Source organism: Octopus bimaculoides, chromosome 8, assembly GCF_001194135.2.
Source record: "Octopus bimaculoides isolate UCB-OBI-ISO-001 chromosome 8, ASM119413v2, whole genome shotgun sequence".
Lineage (NCBI taxonomy): Eukaryota > Metazoa > Mollusca > Cephalopoda > Octopoda > Octopodidae > Octopus > Octopus bimaculoides.
The window spans coordinates 1779371-1785792 of NC_068988.1; the positions used below are offsets into that span (position 1 = coordinate 1779371).

Sequence of the window (6422 nt, forward strand, 5' to 3'; positions counted from 1 at the left end):
AAACCCACGACGAATAAAAATATGCAGTAATACACGTGGGAATCGAACACCTACACCTCTCATTTTCGCGATATATATATATACATACACATATACATGAATGTATGCACGTTGCCTTCAGAAACCCCCCCCCATTCTCGTTTATCACTTTGTACCTCTCCCTCTCCCTCTCAATCCCCCTCTCTTATTCACTCTGCATATACTTCCGTCGTCATTTCCACACCCTCTCTTCCTTCCCCCTCTTTCATTGTCTCTCTCTGTATCTTTCTCTTCTCTCTCTCTCTCTCTGTCTTTCCCCCTCTCTCTCTCTCTTTCTCGCGCCAACTCATTCAAACACGAATACTTCTCGTTTGCCCTCTTCTCTCTCACAAAACTAAGCAGGTCGCCGATCCTCTCTGACGGACACTAACAATAATCTTCACCTTCTCTACGTGTGTTCTTATCTCTTCCTCTCACTCTCTCCCTCCTTCTCTCTCTCTTTTTTTTACGGATATTTAAGTGAATACTATTAATTATCTTGTGTACCCGGCACGGAGCATAATTCGGGACTTCCGATACCGGGTAAGTTCTTTTAAAAATCTTATTTTAACTGCAGAACACACACACACACACACACACATACACACACACACACACGTGTGTGTGTGTGTTTGTAGATATTTATTTCGTTATTTACCGTCTGTAAGAGTTATTGTTGATAGACTGTTCAGCCTATAGAAATATTCCACGACCACTGTTGCATATCTATCTATCTATCTATCTATCTATCTATCTATCTATCTCTTTCTATCTATCTATCTATCTATCTCTTTCTATCTATCTATCTCTATCGTGTGTGTATGTCTATCTACTTCTCTCTCTTTCTCTTCACATACACACTCAGACATATATATATGTATATATATACACGCGCTCAATCGCTCATGGACACATCGTCAATATATAAAATAAAGCAGGTGAACGTTATGTGACTTCCCGTCCACACATTTATTCCTCTTTTCTCTCTCTCTCTGTTTATCACACACACACACACACACATACACATAGTGCCATGGTTTCTCTCCCACCCTCTGTTCTGTTTACATTCGTTCTGTTTCTTTACTAAATTCTTTCCTAATTTCTTCAACCCATTCTCTCTCTCTCTCTCTCTCCCCTCTGATTTTCTCTCTTCTAATAGCTACGCCAAATATTCCTCTAACATCATTCCATCTCCTCTCTTTTGAGTCTCTCTTCTGTTTCTCTCTCACATCTCTCTCTATTCTTTTCTCTCTTCCCTCTGTCTATCACTCAACCACTGTCTCTCTCTTACATCCACGTATCTTTTCTTTCTCTCTCTCTATCCTCTTTCTCTTCAAATCGTCTTCCGGGACCCATAAAAATTTGAGTTTTATTCGAAATTCTCATCTTACTTTCTCAGTTTCCTCATCACCACCACACTCTTTGTCTTTCCCCATCTCCCCCTCTCTCTCTGTGTCGGTATCTGTCGCTCTATCTCTCTCTGTCAATCTATTCCTTTCTCTCTGGCTGTCCATCTCTATCTCTGTCAGTTTGTCCCGTTCTCTGTGCATCTCTCTCTCTCTGTCTGTATGTCTTGTCTCTCTCTCTCTCTATCTCTATCAGTCTGTCCCTTTCTCTCTGTGGCTGTTGCTCTCTCCCTCTCTCCATTCTCCTGACTCGGGCTGGTCTTCTGTTTTCTCTCTTAAATCTGTTTTCCAAGAAATCGTGGGTAAAGAATTTAAATGGGGGGCGAGAGAGAGAAGACGATGCGGGTGGGGAGTATGTCGTATCAAAATAGTGGACATGTGACTAGTCACGTTCGCAAACTCACATGTTTATATATACATGTATATATGCGTATACGTGTATGTATATACATGCATATACATGTATGCATACATGTTCCTGTATATATACATGTATATATACGTATACAATATATTTGCGAAAAAATAAAGACTGGATGGTCACAGCTGGATTGCTTTTGATCACAGGTTTGCTTCATTATCGCTGACCCGGGCTGAATAGCATAGTTCCTCTTATACCTTGTGTACCAGTAACATACTATGTCAATCAATTACTTTAATATTGTTTCATAAAGATTGGTCGTGTGTCTGCGATTCAAGACACACACACTCTCTCTCTCTCACATACACACACACACACTCTCCCTCTCTCTCTCGCTCACACACACACACACACACACACACACACACACACGCTCTCTCTCTCTCTCTCTCTCTCATACACACACACGCAACCACACGCGAAAGATAAACTTTACCTAACCTGCCAACCCAAGTCTGTAATATCTCCAAGCAAAATGTGTGTATATCTACGTGTATATATGTATGTATCTGTGTGTGTATGTATCTATGAGTGCACTGCACCTATGTGTATATGTGTGCGTGTATGTATGTGTATTGTACTTACGTAACTATATATGTTTGTGTGTAGTTCTATGTACGAGGAGGTGCTGAAAAGTTCCTGGCTTTGGGCAAAAGAAAATACAAGTGGATAAGTTAATTGTGATTTTAACCAACATATTCCCCTCCCAGATTCACTTATTGCAGTGGTCCTTCAGTTTTTCTAAGCCCTGTAAAAGAACTTGGCAGGTTTAGGCCTCCAACCAGGCCTTTCGCTACACTTTTAAAGCCAGGAACTTTTCAGCACCCCCTCGTATGTATGTATGTCAGATTGGTTTATGCTGTTTAGTCCCAAGCCATTCAGACAGAACAAATCACTGGCCAGAGACGTTCCAACCAAAGCCACCACGTTTTATTTATTTATTTGTAATAATTTCAGTTATTCAGTTCGACCGATCTACATAGGATATGATTCGAGGAAGATTTAGTTGCTATTTCTAGGACCGCCTAGATGTTCTCTGTTTTGTTGGTGCATTATCGATTAGTGTTGCTTTTGCTCCAGTCCAACCCTCCCATCAAGCAGCCCTCTGGTCAAAAGACCTTCCTGTTGTGACCATCTCATCTTATTTTCACTCATTGGACCCCCGCATCTTCTGTTCACCCCCACACTATATCTCCATTACGGTAGTAACGGTGTATTTTGAGGGATGTTTAGCTGTTATTTCTAGCAGAGGCTGCGATTGCGAAGAGGCTTCCCCGACCTTTTACAGTATCCTATGTTTTTCAATGTTAAATTTTCGAAGGACATTAATGGGAATTAGCTTTATCCAGCGATCGAAACCGTTCAGCCAACTCAGCTATTTTATGTCTGTTTAGAAACATCTATTTCTTGCATAAGAACAGAGACTCATAGCGACTTGGCAAAGTCGTTCGAGCTTAGTGTGAGGGGGGGGGGAACCGGTATAACTACAGATTGATGCCCCTTTTCCGAGTTTGTTTCCTTATAACCATAGGCTCGGGAACGGGGTTGCAAGCGTCCACCCCTACCTAAATTTCTTTTGGTGGCGGTGGTGGTGTTGCGGGTTGCGGCAATGAAAACGTTTTGAGCATCGTAAAACGAACGAGTGTAGATAGATTTTTGGAAGGATTTGAAGTATTATTTTTCCATTATAAAATTTATCTAATTTGATTGATAAACAAATATAATAATGCTTTCAAATTTTGGTACAAGGCCAGCAATTTTGGGGAGAGGATGAGTCGATTATATCGATCCCAGTGCGCAACTGGTACTTTTTTATTGACCCCCGTACGGATGAAAGGCAAAGTCGACCTCGGCGGAATGTACAAATATAATGATAATAATAATTATTATTAAACCTGTGTTTGTTTTGATATTAAGATTGAAAAACATCGACCGTATTTCTACAAAATCTTTGACTTGGATTTGCAACCCTAAGCAAATTTCGATCCCGCACTTAATGCTCATAACTTTCTGAAAAATGTATACTTTTCTAATGAAATTGTGCAAAGACATGTTTTCGAGATTGTACTTTACGATTGTGTTGATAGAATTTAATAATAACGTTTTAGGAATTTTGGATCGTTTATCCTTTTTTAATTTTGTTGGTACCAAGTTCTATATTTTACCATTTAAAGAATTAAAATTAAAAAAAACAAAAAAACTATTTTTTGTTGTTGCAGAATCGTAATTTCTTTTATTGAAAACATGAGTCCGAAGAAATTTTTGATGAAAGAAAAAAAGGGGATTCAATACGGCTGCCTGGGCCGAATAATATATTTACACTTTCAGTTTGTGATCATAAACCGAAAGAATGAAATAAGGAAGAACAAAAGCACATTGGGAAAAAACTCCCCAGGTGCAGATCCATAAGACTTAGGAAGGGCAGAAAATGTCAGGAATGGAATGCCTGACGCGATGTCTTTCAGAATGAAATAATTCAGTTGTAATCGCGCTTGAAGGCGGTGGGAGGGGCAGGGAAGGTTCATGGTATAAGTAGGTACTTGATAAACGGCGGAAGGTCTGCCCCCTCCCCTCAGATTTGTGGGTATGTTGTATAGTATTTATCATCATTTAACATCGACTTTTCCATGTCTGTATGTGTTTGACGGAATATGTCGAAGCAGCTTTTCGACGCCCTTCATGTGGCCAGTCTTCACTTATTTCTAAGCAAGGTAACTTCTTCCCCCACGGCCAGACATAATTTTCATTAAAGACTTGAAACGGACAACATCGTTTGTAGGACGGTGGTGCTCATTTACAACCATCACGTGACGCCAAGACAAGGATTCACACGAACGCGATAGGCTTCTTTCAGTTTCTGTCAACCATATCTACTCACGAAGCTTTGCGGCCTGGGATGATAACGGTTGCCCAAGGTACCGTACATTGGGACTGAACTTAAGAACCTATGGTTCCAAGGCAAATTTCTTAACTACACAGCCACGCTTGTATATGAGTGGCTCTGTCTACGTGTGTGAGTGAGATTCAGAATGTCTTACTTTAGATTTGTAATGAAAGATCTTTCTAGCTATCACCATTCCGTCTTTAGAAACAGTTTATTTTGTTGAGGTAGATGAGATGCAAGAGAAAATTAGTTGGGATCAGGTCCTGTGAAGTATCAACTAGAACAGCACGTTGCATCTAGTTTAGCGTTGTTTCGTATTTACCGCCATGGTGGTAGAGCGCTGGAGTAAAAACTGTTGTCATAGTATATAGTTATATACACGTCGTTTAGTGGCGTTGCTTGGTGTTTGGCCACACCTTTCGTCACACATACCTACCATCGAGTACAACAAACATGTGTAGATAAAGTGGCCACCCCGTGCGATCCGCAGACATCATGCTACGCCACTGCATTTTTTTTCTGCCTAAACTCTACGAGATATGGTTTTCGTATCTTACCTCTCTATAAGCGGTAAAACAAATACCAAATATTAAGGGCAAAGACTGGGATTATTTTGAGTGCGTCCTGTGCTCTGTGAAAACAGAGTAGGGTAGACTTTTCCACAGTGCACCGGGTCGTAGTCACAGTACTGCTTTACTTTAATAGTTTTTAATTAAATTGTTCTTGAACTCCAGATTAGCCCTGAACAAGCAGTACGTTGAACTTCAGAGTTGTCCCAGGCGTGACCAACCCATCATTTATTTCTGGCACAATGTATCTAGGATTTCATTATCTGGCGTGTCCAGTGTATTTTTTTTTTCAAGACCGTAGGGTGTGGTTTCGGAAGAGATTTGTCTGCTAATTCTTGTAGGTCGAGGGACTGCATATAGGTAACGTGTTGATGCTGCTTTCATTTGACTATATACAACCGAGAAAAGCATGAACACCACCACGTCCGCTACATTGTCGTTTATCCTGCAAGAAACGCCAGAAAGAATCAGGTGGCCCTCTGGTTGAGTACTTCATATTTGTCACTCAAGATCATCACCTTGATCTCGTTAGCTAATATGTCTGGGGGAAAAAATGACGGGATGGTCATTGGATGGAACGCCTTTAATCACTGACTTGCTCAATGATAATTTACCTGCGGCTAAACAACAATAACAACATCAAGAAGTGTCAAATGTTTGTAGTGTTTTGTCCCAGTGGTTACATCTAGTTTTGTCACGTCGTGTAAATATCAGAGGTGACACTAGTGTCGTTGGCCGTTATCGCTGCAAGTGGTGAAGTGGAGGCTGTGATATTCATGCCCTTCCCACAACATTCAAGTGGAATCGTAACAGAAGACAATTCCATCATGTCGTTTTAGATCCGAAATAACTGTTTCACTCTCACACCTGTACAAACAGACACATTCCTGTAGACAGATCCACTCAGATATACATATATATATATATACACACACACGTATATATGTATGTATGTATGTATGTATGTATATATATATATATATATATATATATATACAGACACACAATCATGTGGACACATATATACAAACTTTGACATACACAAAAACAGATGCACACACGTGTGCTCACAAACACATACATTCACACCTGTACAAACACACAGAACGACAAAGCCAGTCTCT

The 6422-nt window shown here is 40.3% G+C and overlaps 1 protein-coding gene across 2 annotated transcripts in view; it reads left to right on the plus strand.

Moving 5' to 3' along the window:
* LOC106872605 (high affinity copper uptake protein 1) overlaps window positions 1-6422 on the plus strand; it is a 122705-nt gene that overhangs the window by 19590 nt on the left and 96693 nt on the right. Inside the window, exon 1 of one of the 2 annotated variants that reach the window (XM_014919645.2) lies at window positions 323-561. The exons of the other annotated variant lie outside the window; for it this stretch is intronic. The gene's annotated coding sequence lies outside the window, so the exon portion shown is untranslated. Of the gene's footprint in view, window positions 1-322; window positions 562-6422 lie in introns of those variants that run through there. 2 annotated transcript variants of the gene reach the window in all.